Here is a 22129-nt window from a genome sequence, read left to right on the forward strand (position 1 = left end):
TATTCACTATGTAAAACGATAAGCTTCATGGGGCACAACTGTTTACAATAACACTTGAGAATATTTTTAATTTTAAGATATTTTAGTTTCACAAAAACAATCGCAAATCTTACAATGAAATATCTATATTTTAAAAGACGCAAAACAACTATCTTTACAGAGAAATAAAAAATGTTTTACATACTTCGTGAATGTGCTAGAAAGTTTTAGTTTTACGAAACAGATTGCATGTCTTTCGATGAAGAAATATATTAATTTTTCAAAATATCTAAACTCTCTGAAAATTCATTAGGTAAATGCTTTAACACTTTAAACCTTTTTGCTGCAATGATGCCATGTAGATATTGAAATATTTTACCATTTCCTAAAATAAAGGTTGTTTTAACACAAGAGTGAGAAACAGTGCAGTCGTTAACTCTAGTGCTTGGGTAGGTGTCTTTGATCAGCACCACAGTTTTCTTCTATGCACGAACTTTCTCAAGACACTGTGATATTTGATAACCACTCACGTAATCGTGGTTTTAATCTTACAAATAACAGTACAGAATCTTAAAATGAAAGTATAGTAAATGCTATGTTATCCGACATATTTGCATCTGGAAATTTCTCGCATTCGTTACGGTTTCCTCTGGTAATGAACTCGAAAGTTTGCGACTGTAGTTAACCGACGTTTGCTTTTGTCGCAGTTCGCTTCTTCTTTGAGGGTATGTTGAATTTTAAATACCCAGGTGGTCAGTCACAAACATTCTTCCTAAAGTGTACATCTACATGGCAACTTTAAACCCGTTGATACGAATTTTTGGAAAAATGATGTTTCCGCCAGGATCGAACGGGGACCTTGCGCGTGTGAGGCGCACGTGATAACCACTACACTACGAAACCCGTCGACGTTTTTCTAACTGGTTCGGTTTCTTTCTAATTTCGCGCAAAACTATAGGGGTTATCTGCTAGACGTCCCTAATTTAGAAGCTGGCAAGAGGGAAGGCAGCTAGTCATCACCACCCACCGCCAACTACTCATTTACCAATGGATAGTGGGATTGATCGTAAAAATCTAATGCCCCCATGGCTCAAATGGCGAGCATGTTGGTACGACGGAGAATCGGACCCAGCTCAAACGATGCAACCAATATAAACTCGGAATTAATTTTCTGGAATGGACTTGGATCGTCGATAAGATATTTAGTTCTAGACTAGACTTCATGTCTGCTGTAAGTTTATAAAACTGTTGCATGTAAACCATCATTTGTAATAACTATTGGGGTTGTGTGCGTGTCAATCTTGTTGAAAATAACATACACTTGATACATATTAACAGTTAATGAACAATTAAATTCAAATTTACAGTTACTTGAAATACTAATATGTTAACATACGTCCGAAATAAATTATAATACATAACTACGTGCATGAACAAACTTGGTACAAAACGTAGATAATAAGTCATGTATTTACATTATATAAGTTTCAATGTCCTAAATATAGAAATATTTAAAATAAAATCTTGAACTCACAATATATATAAAGTGGTGACGTAAGTTTTTAAAATCTTCTATTTTTTGGTAACTTACCTACCACCTCTTTTGAAGTATAAAGTTTAACATAAATTGATGATACAATACAATGAATATTACCATAAAATATAACACATTTCCAGGCTTAAATCTTCCTTGTTTTATGGAGCTATCAATCAGAAAAGTGAGATACACTTGTCACGCTTACCACTTAACGTAATCTATTTCAAGTTAGCCAATATATAATTTTGATATTTTACTTCATCTTACTTGTATCCAGTAAAATGCAATGTTTTAATCAATGAACGATGTATAAAGTATCTTCTTTATCGTTTTGTGTGAAAGACATAGCTCACTCAATTTGATTATACGTGTTGAACTGTTCAAGTAGAGTATTTAATGGATTTGTTAAAGTGCTAATGCGATAACTAGAGAACCAGTTAAATTATAATTATTACGGGATGGTGTTTTTGTTACTATTCTGTTTTCTTTGGTTCATTTTTTAAATAAATAAACACGCGTAGTATGTCAGAAGCGTGATTGTAAAAGGTAAGAGCTTAAATTTTACCAAGGACTGACACTGAACTCAAGCAAGCCTGTGCACAAACTGGTGAATTATTTAATAAAATGCAATCGACTGAGCTGAACATTCGCTGTGTGTTCTCTAGTTATAAGTGGTTCAAAGGGCAATAAAAACAATAAATGGAATTAGAAAAAAGATACAAAATATTATAAGTCATAAGATACTCAGGGTGAAGAAACGTTTTTAGTTAGTTTCAAGTCATTCTAGGAAGAAGAAAGATGGGTAATTTAGAGTTGTTTTTTTTTTTCATTGTGGTTACAGTCAAATCTTAAAAAAACATTTTATAGGAAATTCGTGGTGACGAGAGCAACTTGAAGTCAAAGTGTATCTCAGAACGGCTGGTATGGTTGCTAATAACTTACTTTTACCAAAATAACAGAGAACAACAATACTCAAAACAGCCGTCGTGAGATGTTTCATAGAGATGTCAAGTCACGTGAAACTGTGAAAACTTAATTCCTATGCCTCCTTTACAACTCTCACGATGACATAAAGCTTTGAATTGCAACTGTCACATTTAATTCATAATATAATTACTTACCTGGATATTCGATGTTAATATCGATCAAAGGTAAGTTTGTCTAAGAAAGTAAGATTGAACCAGAATAAACAGGGTTTGGGACCACCACATTAGAGGATTATTCAAATTGAAAACTCAGCCATTTGGTTGCACAGTAAATTACCAGAAATGTACAATAATCTCATTCTCGGATAGAACGTCAAATGTCCTCACAGTCGACTTTGATAATTACACGTGACCGAAAAGGATAACATATTTACCATCACATGTTTATCATAGTGTTTATCTCTTGTATAATTTTGTTTTGCGTGCCTGTGTATTGCGCAAGTCCCACCTGTTCTCGAAAGTTGTCGAAATTTCTGCAATCATACCAAGCCAGCTAGCGAGGTGCAGAATATAGACTCAAAATTAATTTGCTCGTCGTGGACTTGGTGATCGATAAAATATTCAGTTCTAGACTCGTGTGTACGTTTCTGGATAGTTTTGGAAGTTTGTAATACTGTTGTATATAAACCATCAACTGTAAATTATAATTATAATTGTTATAAATATAGTAATTGTTTTGTGCCTGTGTATTAAAATACGTTTGGGTTAAAAAAAGAAATTGTGTGTATCAATCCTGTTGGCAAATGAAATAAATTAATGCATATTAATATTTAATGAACTACTGAGCTCAACTTAAAAGAAAAAAATTCGGTTACTTGAAATGGTATAAGTTGGTATATGTAATATAATAGGTCGTAGACTTGTCCAAAAAAAGTATAACGTACGTAACAACTCAAATAGAGAAAACATGATACATACATGTGTACTCTCTATCAAACAAATGTGAAATATGAAAATTTACAAATAAGCCAGTTAAAATAATTGTATATCTTTACAAAGCATACTCGTGATTTTTTAAATCAATTTTCTGCAGAACTAAAACACACAAAAAGAAAGAACCACGTTTGTAATTTGGTACCACCAAAAACTGATCTACGGTTATGAGGGTTATAAATACGTCACTCAACACTAAGCCATGAAATTTGTTTGCTCTTTCGTCTTACAAAACTACAAATTTCACAAGAAATGTCACTTAAAATTTTATTCACTATGTAAAACGATAAGCTTCATGGGGCACAACTGTTTACAATAACACTTGAGAATATTTTTAATTTTAAGATATTTTAGTTTCACAAAAACAATCGCAAATCTTACAATGAAATATCTATATTTTAAAAGACGCAAAACAACTATCTTTACAAGAAATAAAAAATGTTTTACATACTTCGTGAATGTGCTAGAAAGTTTTAGTTTTACGAAACAGATTGCATGTCTTTCGAAAGAAATATATTAATTTTTCAAAATATCTAAACTCTCTGAAAATTCATTAGGTAAATAAGCTTTAACACTTTAAACCTTTTTGCTCTACAATGCCGCATGTAGATATTGAAATATTTTACCATTTCCTAAAAATAAAGGTTTGTTTTTAACACAAGAGTGAGAAACGGTGCAGAACTGATGCAGTTAACTCTAGTGCTTGGGTAGGTGTCTTTGATCAGCACCACAGTTTTCTTCTATGCACGAACTTTCTCAAGACACTGTGATATTTGATTAACCACTCACGTAATCGTGGTTTTAATCTTACAAAATAACAGTACAGAATCTTAAAATGAAAGTATAGTAAATGCTATGTTATCCGACATATTTGCATCTGGAAATTTCTCGCATTCGTTACAGTTTCCTCTGGTAATGAACTCGAAAGTTTGCGACTGTAGTTAACCGACGTTGCTGCATTCTGTCGCAGTTCGCTTCTTCTCTGTGGGTATGTTGAATTTTAAATACCCAGGAGGGTCAGGTGCACAAGACCCATTCTTCCTAAAGTGTACATCTACATGTGAGCAACTTTAAACCCGTTGATACGAATTTTTGGAAAAATGATGTTTCCGCCTGGATCGAACTGGGGACCTTGCGCGTGAGGCGCACGTGATAACCACTACACTACGAAACCCGTCGACGTTTTTCTAGCACTGGTTCGGTTTCTTTCTAATTTCGCGCAAAACTATAGAGGGTTATCTGCGCTAGACGTCCCTAATTTAGAACCTGGCAGGCAGAGGGAAGGCAGCTAGTCATCACCACCCACCGCCAACTACTCATTTACCAATGGATAGTGGGATTGATCGTAAAAATCTAATGCCCCCCATGGCTCAAATGGCGAGCATGTTTGGTACGACGGGGAATCGGACCCAGCTCAAACGAGGTGCAACCAATATAAACTCGGAATTAATTTGCCTGGAATGGACTTGGATCGTCGATAAGATATTTAGTTCTAGACTGGACTTCATGTTGTCTGTAAGTTTATAAAACTGTTGCATGTAAACCATCATTTGTAATAACTATTAGGAGGTTGTGTGCGTGTCAATCTTGTTGGAAAATAACATACACTTGATACATATTAACAGTTAATGAACAATTAAATTCAAATTTACAGTTACTTGAAATACTAATATGTTAACATACGTCCGAAATAAATTAAAATACATAACTACGTGCATGAACAAACTTGGTACAAAAACGTAGATAATAAGTCATGTATTTACATTATATAAGTTTCAATGTCCTAAATAGCAAGAAATATTTAAATAAAATCTTGAACTCACAATATATATAAGAATGGTGACGTAAGTTTTTAAAATCTTCTATTTTTGGTAACTTACCTACCACCTCTTTTTGAAGTATAAAGTTTAACATAAATTGATGATACAATACAATGAATATTACCATAAGAAATATAACATTTCCAGGCTTAAATCTTCCTTGTTTATGGAGCTATCAATCAGAAAGTGAGATACACTTGTCACGCTTACCACTAACGTAATCTATTTCAGAGTTAGCCAATATATAATTTTGATATTTTACTTCATCTTACTTGTATCCAGTAAAATGCAATGTTTTAATCAATGAACGATGTATAAAGTAATCTTCTTTATCGTTTTGTGTGAAAGACATAGCTCACTCAATTTGATTATACGTGTTGAACTGTTCAAGTAGAGTATTTAATGGATTTGTTAAAGTGCTAATGCGATAACTAGAGAACCAGTTAAATTATAATTATTACGGGATGGTGTTTTTTGTTACTATTCTGTTTTCTTTGGTTCATTTTTAAATAAATAAACACGCGTAGTATGTCAGAAGCGTGATTGTAAAAGGTTTAGGCTTAAATTTTACCAAGGACTGACACTGAACTCGAGCAAGCCTGTGCACAAACTGGTGAATTATTTAATAAATGCAATCGACTGAGCTGAACATTCGCTCTGTGTTCTAGTTATAAGTGGTTCAAAAGGGCAATAAAACAATAAATGGAATTAGAAAAAAGATACAAAATATTATAAGTCATAAGATACTCAGGGTGAAGAAACGTTTTAGTTACAGTTTCAAGTCATTCTAGGAAGAAGAAAGATGGGTAATTTAGAGTTGTTTTTATTTTTTCATTGTGGTTACAGTCAAATCTTAAAAAAAAACATTTTATAGGAAATTCGTGGTGACGAGAAACGAACTTGAAGTCAAAGTGTATCTCAGAACGGCTGGTATGGTTGCTAACACTTTTACCAAAATAACAGAGAGAACAACAATACTCAAAACAGCCGTCGTGAGATGCATTTCATAGGAATGTCAAGTCACGTGAAACTGTGAAAACTTTATTCTATGCCTCCTTTACAACTCTCACGATGACATAAAGCTTTGAATTGCACAACTGTCACATTTAATTCATAATATAATTACTTACCTGGATATTCAATGTTAATATCGATCAAAGGTAAGTTTGTCTAAGAAAGTAAGGTGAACCAGAATAAACAGAAGGTTTTGGGACCACCACATTAGAGGATTATTCAAATTGAAAACTCAGCCATTTGGTTACGCACAGTAAATTACCAGAAATGTGTACAATAATCTGGCATTCTCAGATAGTACGTCAAATGTCCTCACAGTCGATTTTTGATAATTACACACGTGACCGAAAGAATAACATATTTACCATCACATGTTTATCATAGTGTTTATCCTTGCTTCTGTATAATTTTGTTTTTGCACGTGCCTGTGTATTGCGCAAGTCCCGCCTGTTCTCGAAAGTTGTCGAAATTTCTGCAATCATACCAAGCCATCCTATGCGAGGTGCAAGAATATGAACTCAGAATTAATTTGCTCGTCGTGGACTTGGATCGTGGATAAAATATTCAGCTCTAGACTCGTGTACGTTTCTGGATAGTTTTGGAAGTTTGTAATACTGTTGTATATAAACCATCAACTGTAAATATGTAATAACAATTAATTATAATTGTTATAAATAGTAATTGTTTGTGCCTGTGTATTAAAATACGTTTGTGTTAAAAAAAGAAATTGTGTGTATCAATCCTGTTGGCAAATGAAATAAATTTAATACATATTAATATTTAATGAACTACTGAGCTCAACTTAAAAGAAAAAATTCGGTTACTCTTGAAATGGTAGTAAGTTAGTATATGTAATATAATAAGTCGTAGACTTGTCCAAAAAAAAAGTATAACACGTACGTAACAACTCAAATAGAGAAAACACTGATAATACATAAGAAATGTATTCTCTATCAAACAAATGTGGAAATATGAAAATTTACAAATAAGCCAGTTAAAAAAATTGTATATCTTTACAAAAGCAAACTGGTGATTTTTTAAATCAATTTTCTGCAGAACTAAAACACACAAAAAGAAAGAACCACGTTTATAATTTTGTACCAACCACAAAAACTGTTCTACGGACGTGAGGGTTATAAGCCGTCAAGCTCAACACAAAGCCATGAAATTTGTTTGCTCTTTCGTCTTACAAAACTACAAATTTCACAAGAAATGTCACTTAAAAATTTTATTCACATGTAAAACGATTAGCTTCATGGGGCACAACTGTTTACAATAACACTTGAAAATATTTTAATTTTAAGATATTTTTAGTTTCACAAAAACAATCGCAAATTTTACAATGAAATATCCTATATTTTAAAAGACGCAAAACAACTATCTTTACAGAAGAAATAAAAATGTTTTACATACTTCGTGAATGTGCTAGAAAGTTTTAGTTTTACGAAACAGAATTGCATGTCTTTCGAAGAAATATATTAATTTTTCAAAATATCTAAAACTCTCTGAAAATTCATTAGGTAAATGCTTTAACACTTTAAACCTTTTTGCTCTACAATGCCGCATGTAGATATTGAAATATTTTACCATTTCCAAAATAAAGTTTGTTTTAACTGCACAAGAGTGAGAAACGGTGCAGAACTGATGCAGTTAACTTCAGTGCTTGAGTAGGTGTCTTTGATCAGCACCACAGTTTTCTTCTATGCACGAACTTTCTCAAGACACTGTGATATTTGATTAACCACTCACGTAATCGTGGTTTTAATCTTACAAAATAACAGTACGAATCTTAAAATGAAAGTATAGTAAATGCTATGTTATCCGACATATTTGCATCTGGAAATTTCTCGCATTCGTTACAGTTTCCTCTGGTAATGAACTCGAAAGTTTGCGACTGTAGTTAACCGACGTTGCTGCATTCTGTCGCAGTTCGCTTCTTCTTTGAGGGTATGTTGAATTTTAAATACCCAGGTGGGTCAGTTGCACAAGACCCATTCTTCCTAAAGTGTACATCTACATGAGCAACTTTAAACCCGTTGATACGAATTTTTGGAAAAAATGATGTTTCCGCCCGGGATCGAACCGGGGACCTTGCGCGTGTGAGGCGCACGTGATAACCACTACACTACGGAAACCCGTCGACGTTTTTCTAGCACTGGTTCGGTTTCTTTCTAATTTCGCGCAAAACTATAGAGGGTTATCTGCGCTAGACGTCCCTAATTTAGAACTGTAAGGCAAGAGGGAAGGCAGCTAGTCATCACCACCCACCGCCAACTACTCTTTTACCAATGGATAGTGGGATTGATCGTAAAAATCTAATGCCCCCCATGGCTCAAATGGCGAGCATGTTTGGTACGACGAGGAATCGGACCCAGCTCAAACGAGGTGCAACCAATATAAACTCGGAATTAATTTGCCTGGAATGGACTTGGATCGTCGATAAGATATTTAGTTCTAGACTGGACTTCATGTTGTCTGTAAGTTTATAAAACTGTTGCATGTAAACCATCATTTGTAATAACTATTAGGAGGTTGTGTGCGTGTCAATCTTGTTGAAAAATAACATACACTTGATACATATTAACAGTTAATGAACAATTAAATTCAAATTTACAGTTACTTGAAATACTAATATGTTAACATACGTCCGAAATAAATTATAATACATAACTACGTGCATGAACAAACTTGGTACAAAAACGTAGATAATAAGTCATGTATTTACATTATATAAGTTTCAATGTCATAAATAGCAAGAAATATTTAAATAAAATCTTGAACTCACAATATATATAAGAATGGTGACGTAAGTTTTTAAAATCTTCTATTTTTGGTAACTTACCTACCACCTCTTTTTGAAGTATAAAGTTTAACATAAATTGATGATACAATACAATGAATATTACCATAAAAATATAACATTTCCAGGCTTAAATCTTCCTTGTTTATGGAGCTATCAATCAGAAAGTGAGATACACTTGTCACGCTTACCACTAACGTAATCTATTTCAGAGTTAGCCAATATATAATTTTGATATTTTACTTCATCTTACTTGTATCCACTAAAATTCAATGTTTTAATCAATGAACGATGTATAAAGTCATCTTCTTTATCGTTTTGTGTGAAAGACATAGCTCACTCAGTTTGATTATACGTGTTGAACTGTTCAAGTAGAGTATTTAATGGATTTGTTAAAGTGCTAATGCGATAACTAGAGAACCAGTTAAATTATAATTATTACGGGATGGTGTTTTTTGTTACTATTCTGTTTTCTTTGGTTCATTTTAAATAAATAAACACGCGTAGTATGTCAGAAGCGTGATTGTAAAAGGTTTAAGGCTTAAATTTTACCAAGGACTGACACTGAACTCGAGCAAGCCTGTGCACAAACTGGTGAATTATTTAATAAATGCAATCGACTGAGCTGAACATTCGCTGTGTCTCTAGTTATAAGTGGTTCAAAGGGCAATAAAACAATAAATGGAATTAGAAAAAAAGATACAAAATATTATAAGTCATAAGATACTCAGGGTGAAGAAACGTTTTTAGTTACAGTTTCAAGTCATTCTAGGAAGAAGAAAGATGGGTAATTTAGAGTTGTTTTTTATTTTTTCATTGTGGTTACAGTCAAATCTTAAAAAAAAACATTTTATAGGAAATTCGTGGTGACGAGAAACGAACTTGAAGTCAAAGTGTATCTCAGAACGGCTGGTATGGTTGCTAACACTTTTACCAAAATAACAGAGAGAACAACAATACTCAAAACAGCCGTCGTGAGATGCATTTCATAGGAATGTCAAGTCACGTGAAACTGTGAAAACTTAATTCTATGACCCCTTTACAACTCTCACGATGACATAAAGCTTTGAATTGCACAACTGTCACATTTAATTCATAATATAATTACTTACCTGGATATTCAATGTTAATATCGATCAAAGGTAAGTTTGTCTAAGAAAGTAAGGTGAACCAGAATAAACAGAAGGTTTTGGGACCACCACATTAGAGGATTATTCAAATTGAAAACTCAGCCATTTGGTTACGCACAGTAAATTACCAGAAATGTGTACAATAATCTCGCATTCTCGGATAGAACGTCAAATGTCCTCACAGTCGACTTTTGATAATTACACACGTGACCGAAGAATAACATATTTACCATCACATGTTTATCATAGTGTTTATCCTTGCTTCTGTATAATTTTGTTTTGCACGTGCCTGTGTATTGCGCAAGTCCCGCCTGTTCTCGAAAGTTGTCGAAATTTCTGCAATCATACCAAGCCAGCTAAGCGAGGTGCAAGAATATGAACTCAGAATTAATTTGCTCGTCGTGGACTTTTATCGTGGATAAAATATTCAGCTCTAGACTCGTGTACGTTTCTGGATAGTTTTGGAAGTTTGTAATACTGTTGTATATAAACCATCAACTGTAAATATGTAATAACAATTAATTATAATTGTTATAAATAGTAGTTTTTTTGTGCCTGTGTATTAAAACACGTTTGGGTTAAAAAAAGAAATTGTGTGTATCAATCCTGTTGGCAAATGAAATAAATTTAATACATATTAATATTTAATGAACTACTGAGCTCAAATTAAAAGAAAAAATTCCGGTTACTCTTGAAATGGTAATAAGTTAGTATATGTAATATAATAAGTCGTAGACTTGTCCAAAAAAAGTATAACACGTACGTAATAACTCAAATAGAGAAAACACTATTAATACATAAGACATGTATTCTCTATCAAACAAATGTTAAAAATAATTGTATATCTTTACAAAAGCAAACTCGTGATTTTTTAAATCAATTTTCTGCAGAACTGGAACACACAAAAGAAAAAGAACCACGTTTGTAATTTAGTACCAACCACAAGGACTGATCTACGGATGTGAGGGTTATAAGCCGTCAAGCTCAACACTAAGCCATGAAATTTGTTTGCTCTTTCGTCTTACAAAACTACAAATTTCACAAGAAATGTCACTTAAAAATTTTATTCACATGTAAAACGATTAGCTTCATGGGGCACAACTGTTTACAATAACACTTGAAAATATTTTAATTTTAAGATATTTTTAGTTTCACAAAAACAATCGCAAATTTTACAATGAAATATCCTATATTTTAAAAGACGCAAAACAACTATCTTTACAGAAGAAATAAAAATGTTTTACATACTTCGTGAATGTGCTAGAAAGTTTTAGTTTTACGAAACGGAATTGCATGTCTTTCGAAGAAATATATTAATTTTTCAAAAATATCTAAAACTCTCTGAAAATTCATTAGGTAAATGCTTTAACACTTTAAACCTTTTTGCTCTACAATGCCGCATGTAGATATTGAAATATTTTACCATTTCCAAAAATAAAGTTTGTTTTAACTGCACAAGAGTGAGAAACGGTGCAGAACTGATGCAGTTAACTTCAGTGCTTGAGTAGGTGTCTTTGATCAGCACCACAGTTTTCTTCTATGCACGAACTTTCTCAAGACACTGTGATATTTGATTAACCACTCACGTAATCGTGGTTTTAATCTTACAAAATAACAGTACGAATCTTAAAATGAAAGTATAGTAAATGCTATGTTATCCGACATATTTGCATCTGGAAATTTCTCGCATTCGTTACAGTTTCCTCTGGTAATGAACTCGAAAGTTTGCGACTGTAGTTAACCGACGTTGCTGCATTCTGTCGCAGTTCGCTTCTTCTTTGAGGGTATGTTGAATTTTAAATACCCAGGTGGGTCAGTTGCACAAGACCCATTCTTCCTAAAGTGTACATCTACATGAGCAACTTTAAACCCGTTGATACGAATTTTTGGAAAAAATGATGTTTCCGCCAGGATCGAACCGGGACCTTGCGCGTGTGAGGCGCACGTGATAACCACTACACTACGGAAACCCGTCGACGTTTTCTAGCACTGGTTCGGTTTCTTTCTAATTTCGCGCAAAAATACACAGGGTTATCTGCGCTAGACGTCCCTAATTTAGAACTGTAAGGCAAGAGGGAAGGCAGCTAGTCATCACCACCCACCGCCAACTACTCTTTTACCAATGAATAGTGTGATTGATCGTAAAAAATCTAATGCCCCCATGGCTCAAATGGCGAGCATGTTTGGTACGACGGGGAATCGGACCCAGCTCAAACGAGGTGCAACCAATATAAACTCGGAATTAATTTGCCTGGAATGGACTTGGATCGTCGATAAGATGTTTAGTTCTAGACTGGACTTCATGTTGTCTGTAAGTTTATAAAACTGTTGCATGTAAACCATCATTTGTAATAACTATTAGGAGGTTGTGTGCGTGTCAATCTTGTTGGAAAATAACATACACTTGATACATATTAACAGTTAATGAACAATTAAATTCAAATGTACAGTTACTTGAAATACTAATATGTTAACATACGTCCGAAATAAATTAAAATACATAACTACGTGCATGAACAAACTTGGTACAAAAACGTAGATAATAAGTCATGTATTTACATTATATAAGTTTCAATGTCCTAAATAGCAAGAAATATTTAAATAAAATCTTGAACTCACAATATATATAAGAATGGTGACGTAAGTTTTAAAATCTTCTATTTTTGGTAACTTACCTACCACCTCTTTTTGAAGTATAAAGTTTAACATAAATTGATGATACAATACAATGAATATTACCATAAGAAATATAACATTTCCAGGCTTAAATCTTCCTTGTTTATGGAGCTATCAATCAGAAAGTGAGATACACTTGTCACGCTTACCACTAACGTAATCTATTTCAGAGTTAGCCAATATATAATTTTGATATTTTACTTCATCTTACTTGTATCCAGTAAAATGCAATGTTTTAATCAATGAACGATGTATAAAGTAATCTTCTTTATCGTTTTGTGTGAAAGACATAGCTCACTCAATTTGAATATACGTGTTGAACTGTTCAAGTAGAGTATTTAATGGATTTGTTAAAGTGCTAATGCGATAACTAGAGAACCAGTTAAATTATAATTATTACGGGATGGTGTTTTTTTTACTATTCTGTTTTCTTTGGTTCATTTTAAATAAATAAACACGCGTAGTATGTCAGAAGCGTGATTGTAAAAGGTAAAGGCTTAAATTTTACCAAGGACTGACACTGAACTCGAGCAAGCCTGTGCACAAACTGGTGAATTATTTAATAAATGCAATCGACTGAGCTGAACATTCGCTGTGTCTTCTAGTTATAAGTGGTTCAAAAGGGCAATAAAACAATAAATGGAATTAGAAAAAAAGATACAAAATATTATAAGTCATAAGATACTCAGGGTGAAGAAACGTTTTCAGTTACAGTTTCAAGTCATTCTAGGAAGAAGAAAGATGGGTAATTTAGAGTTGTTTTTTTATTTTTCATTGTGGTTACAGTCAAATCTTAAAAAAAAACATTTTATAGGAAATTCGTGGTGACGAGAAACGAACTTGAAGTCAAAGTGTATCTCAGAACGGCTGGTATGGTTGCTAACACTTTTACCAAAATAACAGAGAGAACAACAATACTCAAAACAGCCGTCGTGAGATGCATTTCATAGGAATGTCAAGTCACGTGAAACTGTGAAAACTTAATTCTATGACCCTTTACAACTCTCACGATGACATAAAACTTTGAATTGCACAACTGTCACATTTAATTCATAATATAATTACTTACCTGGATATTCAATGTTAATATCGATCAAAGGTAAGTTTGTCTAAGAAAGTAAGGTGAACCAGAATAAACAGAAGGTTTTGGGACCACCACATTAGAGGATTATTCAAATTGAAAACTCAGCCATTTGGTTACGCACAGTAAATTACCAGAAATGTGTACAATAATCTCGCATTCTCGGATAGAACGTCAAATGTCCTCACAGTCGACTTTTGATAATTACACACGTGACCGAAGAATAACATATTTACCATCACATGTTTATCATAGTGTTTATCCTTGCTTCTGTATAATTTTGTTTTTGCACGTGCTTGTGTATTGCGCAAGTCCCGCCTGTTCTCGAAAGTTGTCGAAATTTCTGCAATCATACCAAGCCAGCCTAAGCGAGGTGCAAGAATATGAACTCAGAATTAATTTGCTCGTCGTGGACTTGGATCGTGGATAAAATATTCAGCTCTAGACTCGTGTACGTTTCTGGATAGTTTTGGAAGTTTGTAATACTGTTGTATATAAACCATCAACTGTAAATTAATAATTAATTATAATTGTTATAAATAGTAGTTTTTTTGTGCCTGTGTATTAAAACACGTTTGGGTTAAAAACAGAAATTGTGTGTATCAATCCTGTTGGCAAATGAAATAAATTTAATACATATTAATATTTAATGAACTACTGAGCTCAAATTAAAAGAAAAAATTCCGGTTACTCTTGAAATGGTAATAAGTTAGTATATGTAATATAATAAGTCGTAGACTTGTCCAAAAAAAGTATAACACGTACGTAACAACTCAAATAGAGAAAACACTGATAATACATAAGACATGTACTCTCTATCAAACAAATGTGGAAATATGAAAATTTACAAATAAGCCAGTTAAAAATAATTGTATATCTTTACAAAAGCAAACTCGTGATTTTTTAAATCAATTTTCTGCAGAACTGGAACACACAAAAGAAAAAGAACCACGTTTGTAATTTAGTACCAACCACAAGGACTGATCTACGGATGTGAGGGTTATAAGCCGTCATGCTCAACACTAAGCTATGAAATGTGTTTGCTCTTTCGTCTTACAAAACTACAAATTTCACTAGAAATGTCACTTAAAAATTTTATTCACATGTAAAACGATTAGCTTCATGGGGCACAACTGTTTACAATAACACTTGAAAATATTTTAATTTTAAGATATTTTTAGTTTCACAAAAACAATCGCAAATCTTACAATGAAATATCCTATATTTTAAAAGACGCAAAACATCTATCTTTACAGAAGAAATAAAAATGTTTTACATACTTCGTGAATGTGCTAGAAAGTTTTAGTTTTACGAAACGGAATTGCATGTCTTTCGAAGAAATATATTAATTTTTCAAAAATATCTAAAACTCTCTGAAAATTCATTAGGTAAATGCTTTAACACTTTAAACCTTTTTGCTCTACAATGCCGCATGTAGATATTGAAATATTTTACCATTTCCAAAAATAAAGTTTGTTTTAACTGCACAAGAGTGAGAAACAGTGCAGAACTGATGCAGTTAACTTCAGTGCTTGAGTAGGTGTCTTTGATCAGCACCACAGTTTTCTTCTATGCACGAACTTTCTCAAGACACTGTGATATTTGATTAACCACTCACGTAATCGTGGTTTTAATCTTACAAAATAACAGTACGAATCTTAAAATGAAAGTATAGTAAATGCTATGTTATCCGACATATTTGCATCTGGAAATTTCTCGCATTCGTTACAGTTTCCTCTGGTAATGAACTCGAAAGTTTGCGACTGTAGTTAACCGACGTTGCTGCATTCTGTCGCAGTTCGCTTCTTCTTTGAGGGTATGTTGAATTTTAAATACCCAGGTGGGTCAGTTGCACAAGACCCATTCTTCCTAAAGTGTACATCTACATGAGCAACTTTAAACCCGTTGATACGAATTTTTGGAAAAAATGATGTTTCCGCCCGGGATCGAACCGGGGACCTTGCGCGTGTGAGGCGCACGTGATAACCACTACACTACGGAAACCCGTCGACGTTTCTCTAGCACTGGTTCGGTTTCTTTCTAATTTCGCGCAAAACTATAGAGGGTTATCTGCGCTAGACGTCCCTAATTTAGAACTGTAAGGCAAGAGGGAAGGCAGCTAGACATCACCACCCACCGCCAACTACTCTTTTACCAATGAATAGTGTGATTGATCGTAAAAAATCTAATGCCCCCCATGGCTCAAATGGCGAGCATGTTTGGTACGACGAGGAATCGGACCCAGCTCAAACGAGGTGCAACCAATAAAAACTCGGAATTAATTTGCCTGGAATGGACTTGGATCGTCGATAAGATGTTTAGTTCTAGACTGGATGTAAGACTTCATGTTTTCTGTAAGTTTATAAAACTCTTGCATGTAAACCATCATTTGTATTAACTATTAGGAGGTTGTGTGCGTGTCAATCTTGTTGAAAAATAACATACACTTGATACATATTAACAGTTAATGAACAATTAAATTCAAATGTACAGTTACTTGAAATACTAATATGTTAACATACGTCCGAAATAAATTATAATACATAACTACGTGCATAAAAAAACTTGGTACAAAAACGTAGATAATAAGTCATGTATTTACATTATATAAGTTTCAATGTCCTAAATAGCAAGAAATATTTAAATAAAATCTTGAACTCACAATATATATAAGAATGGTGACGTAAGTTTTTAAAATCTTCTATCTTTGGTAACTTACCTACCACCTCTTTTTGAAGTATAAAGTTTAGCATAAATTGATGATACAATACTATGATTATTACCATAAGAAATATAACATTTCCAGGCTTAAATCTTCCTTGTTTATGGAGCTATCAATCAGAAAGTGAGATACACTTGTCACGCTTACCACTAACGTAATCTATTTCAGAGTTAGCCAATATATAATTTTGATATTTTACTTCATCTTACTTGTATCCACTAAAAATTCAATGTTTTAATCAATGAACGATGTATAAAGTCATCTTCTTTATCGTGTTTGTGTGAAAGACATAGCTCACTCAGTTTGATTATACGTGTTGAACTGTTCAAGTAGAGTATTTAATGGATTTGTTAAAGTGCTAATGCGATAACTAGAGAACCAGTTAAATTATAATTATTACGGGGTGGTGTTTTTTGTTACTATTCTGTTTTCTTTGGTTCATTTTTAAATAAATAAACACGCGTAGTATGTCAGAAGCGTGATTGTAAAAGGTAAAGGCTTAAATTTTACCAAGGACTGACACTGAACTCGAGCAAGCCTGTGCACAAACTGGTGAATTATTTAATAAATGCAATCGACTGAGCTGAACATTCGCTGTGTGCTCTAGTTATAAGTGGTTCAAAAGGGCAATAAAACAATAAATGGAATTAGAAAAAAAAGATACAAAATATTATAAGTCATAAGATACTCAGGGTGAAGAAACGTTTTCAGTTACAGTTTCAAGTCATTCTAGGAAGAAGAAAGATGGGTAATTTAGAGTTGTTTTTTATTTTTCATTGTGGTTACAGTCAAATCTTAAAAAAAACATTTTATAGGAAATTCGTGGTGACGAGAAACGAACTTGAAGTCAAAGTGTATCTCAGAACGGCTGGTATGGTTGCTAACACTTTTACCAAAATAACAGAGAGAACAACAATACTCAAAACAGCCGTCGTGAGATGCATTTCATAGGAATGTCAAGTCACGTGAAACTGTGAAAACTTAATTCTATGACCCTTTACAACTCTCACGATGACATAAAGCTTTGAATTGCACAACTGTCACATTTAATTCATAATATAATTACTTACCTGGATATTCAATGTTAATATCGATCAAAGGAAAGTTTGTCTAAGAAAGTAAGGTGGACCAGAATAAACAGAAGGTTTTGGGACCACCACATTAGAGGATTATTCAAATTGAAAACTCAGCCATTTGGTTACGCACAGTAAATTACCAGAAATGTGTACAATAATCTCGCATTCTCGGATAGAACGTCAAATGTCCTCACAGTCGACTTTTGATAATTACACACGTGACCGAAGAATAACATATTTACCATCACATGTTTATCATAGTGTTTATCCTTGCTTCTGTATAATTTTGTTTTTGCACGTGCCTGTGTATTGCGCAAGTCCCGCCTGTTCTCGAAAGTTGTCGAAATTTCTGCAATCATACCAAGCCAGCCTAAGCGAGGTGCAAGAATATGAACTCAGAATTAATTTGCTCGTCGTGGACTTTTATCGTGGATAAAATATTCAGCTCTAGACTCGTGTACGTTTCTGGATAGTTTTGGAAGTTTGTAATACTGTTGTATTTAAACCATCAACTGTAAATATGTAATAACAATTAATTATAATTGTTATAAATAGTAGTTTTTTTTGTGCCTGTGTATTAAAACACGTTTGGGTTAAAAAAAGAAATTGTGTGTATCAATCCTGTTGGCAAATGAAATAAATTTAATACATATTAATATTTAATGAACTACTGAGCTCAAATTAAAAGAAAAAATTCGGTTACTCTTGAAATGGTAATAAGTTAGTATATGTAATATAATAAGTCGTAGACTTGTCCAAAAAAAGTATAACACGTACGTAATAACTCAAATAGAGAAAACACTATTAATACATAAGACATGTATTCTCTATCAAACAAATGTGGAAATATGAAAATTTACAAATAAGCCAGTTAAAAAAATTGTATATCTTTACAAAAGCAAAACTCGTGATTTTTTAAATCAATTTTCTGCAGAAATGGAACACACAAAAGAAAAGAACCACGTTTGTAATTTTGTATCAACCACAAAACTGTTCTACGGACGTGAGGGTTATAAGCCGTCAAGCTCAACAAAGCCATGAAATTTGTTTGCTCTTTCGTCTTACAAAACTACAAATTTCACAAGAAATGTCACTTAAAATTTTATTCACATGTAAAACGATAAGCTTCATGGGGCACAACTGTTTACAATAACACTTGAAAATATTTTAATTTTAAGATATTTTTAGTTTCACAAAAACAATCGCAAATTTTACAATGAAATATCCTATATTTTAAAAGACGCAAAACAACTATCTTTACAGAAGAAATAAAAATGTTTTACATACTTCGTGAATGTGCTAGAAAGTTTTAGTTTTACGAAACGGAATTGCATGTCTTTCGAAGAAATATATTAATTTTTCAAAAATATCTAAAACTCTCTGAAAATTCATTAGGTAAATGCTTTAACACTTTAAACCTTTTTGCTCTACAATGCCGCATGTAGATATTGAAATATTTTACCATTTCCAAAAATAAAGTTTGTTTTAACTGCACAAGAGTGAGAAACGGTGCAGAACTGATGCAGTTAACTTCAGTGCTTGAGTAGGTGTCTTTGATCAGCACCACAGTTTTCTTCTATGCACGAACTTTCTCAAGACACTGTGATATTTGATTAACCACTCACGTAATCGTGGTTTTAATCTTACAAAATAACAGTACGAATCTTAAAATGAAAGTATAGTAAATGCTATGTTATCCGACATATTTGCATCTGGAAATTTCTCGCATTCGTTACAGTTTCCTCTGGTAATGAACTCGAAAGTTTGCGACTGTAGTTAACCGACGTTGCTGCATTCTGTCGCAGTTCGCTTCTTCTTTGAGGGTATGTTGAATTTTAAATACCCAGGTGGGTCAGTTGCACAAGACCCATTCTTCCTAAAGTGTACATCTACATGAGCAACTTTAAACCCGTTGATACGAATTTTTGGAAAAAATGATGTTTCCGCCGGGATCGAACCGGGGACCTTGCGCGTGTGAGGCGCACGTGATAACCACTACACTACGGAAACCCGTCGACGTTTTTCTAGCACTGGTTCGGTTTCTTTCTAATTTCGCGCAAAACTATAGAGGGTTATCTGCGCTAGACGTCCCTAATTTAGAACTGTAAGGCAAGAGGGAAGGCAGCTAGTCATCACCACCCACCGCCAACTACTCTTTTACCAATGAATAGTGTGATTGATCGTAAAAAATCTAATGCCCCCCATGGCTCAAATGGCGAGCATGTTTGGTACGACGAGGAATCGGACCCAGCTCAAACGAGGTGCAACCAATATAAACTCGGAATTAATTTGCCTGGAATGGACTTGGATCGTCGATAAGATATTTAGTTCTAGACTGGACTTCATGTTGTCTGTAAGTTTATAAAACTGTTGCATGTAAACCATCATTTGTAATAACTATTAGGAGGTTGTGTGCGTGTCAATCTTGTTGAAAAATAACATACACTTGATACATATTAACAGTTAATGAACAATTAAATTCAAATTTACAGTTACTTGAAATACTAATATGTTAACATACGTCCGAAATAAATTAAAATACATAACTACGTGCATGAACAAACTTGGTACAAAACGTAGATAATAAGTCATGTATTTACATTATATAAGTTTCAATGTCCTAAATAGCAAGAAATATTTAAATAAAATCTTGAACTCACAATATATATAAGAATGGTGACGTAAGTTTTTAAAATCTTCTATCTTTGGTAACTTACCTACCACCTCTTTTTGAAGTATAAAGTTTAGCATAAATTGATGATACAATACAATGAATATTACCATAAGAAATATAACATTTCCAGGCTTAAATCTTCCTTGTTTATGGAGCTATCAATCAGAAAGTGAGATACACTTGTCACGCTTACCACTAACGTAATCTATTTCAGAGTTAGCCAATATATAATTTTGATATTTTACTTCATCTTACTTGTATCCACTAAAAATTCAATGTTTTAATCAATGAACGATGTATAAAGTCATCTTCTTTATCGTTTTTGTGTGAAAGACATAGCTCACTCAGTTTGAATATACGTGTTGAACTGTTCAAGTAGAGTATTTAATGGATTTGTTAAAGTGCTAATGCGATAACTAGAGAACCAGTTAAATTATAATTATTACGGGATGGTGTTTTTTGTTACTATTCTGTTTTCTTTGGTTCATTTTTAAATAAATAAACACGCGTAGTATGTCAGAACCGTGATTGTAAAAGGTAAAGGCTTAAATTTTACCAAGGACTGACACTGAACTCGAGCAAGCCTGTGAACAAACTGGTGAATTATTTAATAAATGCAATCGCCTGAGCTGAACATTCGCTGTGTCTCTAGTTATAAGTGGTTCAAAAGGGCAATAAAACAATAAATGGAATTAGAAAAAAAGATACAAAATATTTTAAGTCATAAGATACTCAGGGTGAAGAAACGTTTTAGTTACAGTTTCAAGTCATTCTAGGAAGAAGAAAGATGGGTAATTTAGAGTTGTTTTTTTTATTTTTCATTGTGGTTACAGTCAAATCTTAAAAAAAAAAACATTTTATAGGAAATTCGTGGTGACGAGAAACGAACTTGAAGTCAAAGTGTATCTCAGAACGGCTGGTATGGTTGCTAACACTTTTACCAAAATAACAGAGAGAACAACAATACTCAAAACAGCCGTCGTGAGATGCATTTCATAGGAATGTCAAGTCACGTGAAACTGTGAAAACTTAATTCTATGACCCCTTTACAACTCTCACGATGACATAAAGCTTTGAATTGCACAACTGTCACATTTAATTCATAATATAATTACTTACCTGGATATTCAATGTTAATATCGATCAAAGGTAAGTTTGTCTAAGAAAGTAAGGTGAACCAGAATAAACAGAAGGTTTTGGGACCACCACATTAGAGGATTATTCAAATTGAAAACTCAGCCATTTGGTTACGCACAGTAAATTACCAGAAATGTGTACAATAATCTCGCATTCTCGGATAGAACGTCAAATGTCCTCACAGTCGACTTTTGATAATTACACACGTGACCGAAGAATAACATATTTACCATCACATGTTTATCATAGTGTTTATCCTTGCTTCTGTATAATTTTGTTTTTGCACGTGCCTGTGTATTGCGCAAGTCCCGCCTGTTCTCGAAAGTTGTCGAAATTTCTGCAATCATACCAAGCCAGCCTAAGCGAGGTGCAAGAATATGAACTCAGAATTAATTTGCTCGTCGTGGACTTGGATCGTGGATAAAATATTCAGCTCTAGACTCGTGTACGTTTCTGGATAGTTTTGGAAGTTTGTAATACTGTTGTATATAAACCATCAACTGTAAATATGTAATAACAATTAATTATAATTGTTATAAATAGTAGTTTTTTTGTGCCTGTGTA

General features: G+C 33.3%; 4 non-coding genes across 4 annotated transcripts; all 4 read right to left on the minus strand.

Annotated features, from left to right (window-relative positions):
- Nucleotides 1–8331: 8331 nt before the first annotated feature.
- TRNAV-CAC (transfer RNA valine (anticodon CAC)) lies at nt 8332–8404 on the minus strand. The gene has a single exon. It is a non-coding gene; the product is annotated as a tRNA-Val (tRNA).
- A 3694-nt stretch (nt 8405–12098) lies between these two features.
- On the minus strand, nt 12099–12169 carry TRNAV-CAC (transfer RNA valine (anticodon CAC)). Its single transcript has one exon. It is a non-coding gene; the product is annotated as a tRNA-Val (tRNA).
- A 3718-nt stretch (nt 12170–15887) lies between these two features.
- On the minus strand, nt 15888–15960 carry TRNAV-CAC (transfer RNA valine (anticodon CAC)). Its single transcript has one exon. It is a non-coding gene; the product is annotated as a tRNA-Val (tRNA).
- A 3732-nt stretch (nt 15961–19692) lies between these two features.
- On the minus strand, nt 19693–19764 carry TRNAV-CAC (transfer RNA valine (anticodon CAC)). Its single transcript has one exon. It is a non-coding gene; the product is annotated as a tRNA-Val (tRNA).
- Nucleotides 19765–22129: the final 2365 nt, after the last annotated feature.

Source organism: Tachypleus tridentatus, chromosome 13 (assembly GCF_004210375.1).
Source record: "Tachypleus tridentatus isolate NWPU-2018 chromosome 13, ASM421037v1, whole genome shotgun sequence".
Taxonomy (NCBI): Eukaryota; Metazoa; Arthropoda; class Merostomata; order Xiphosura; family Limulidae; genus Tachypleus; species Tachypleus tridentatus.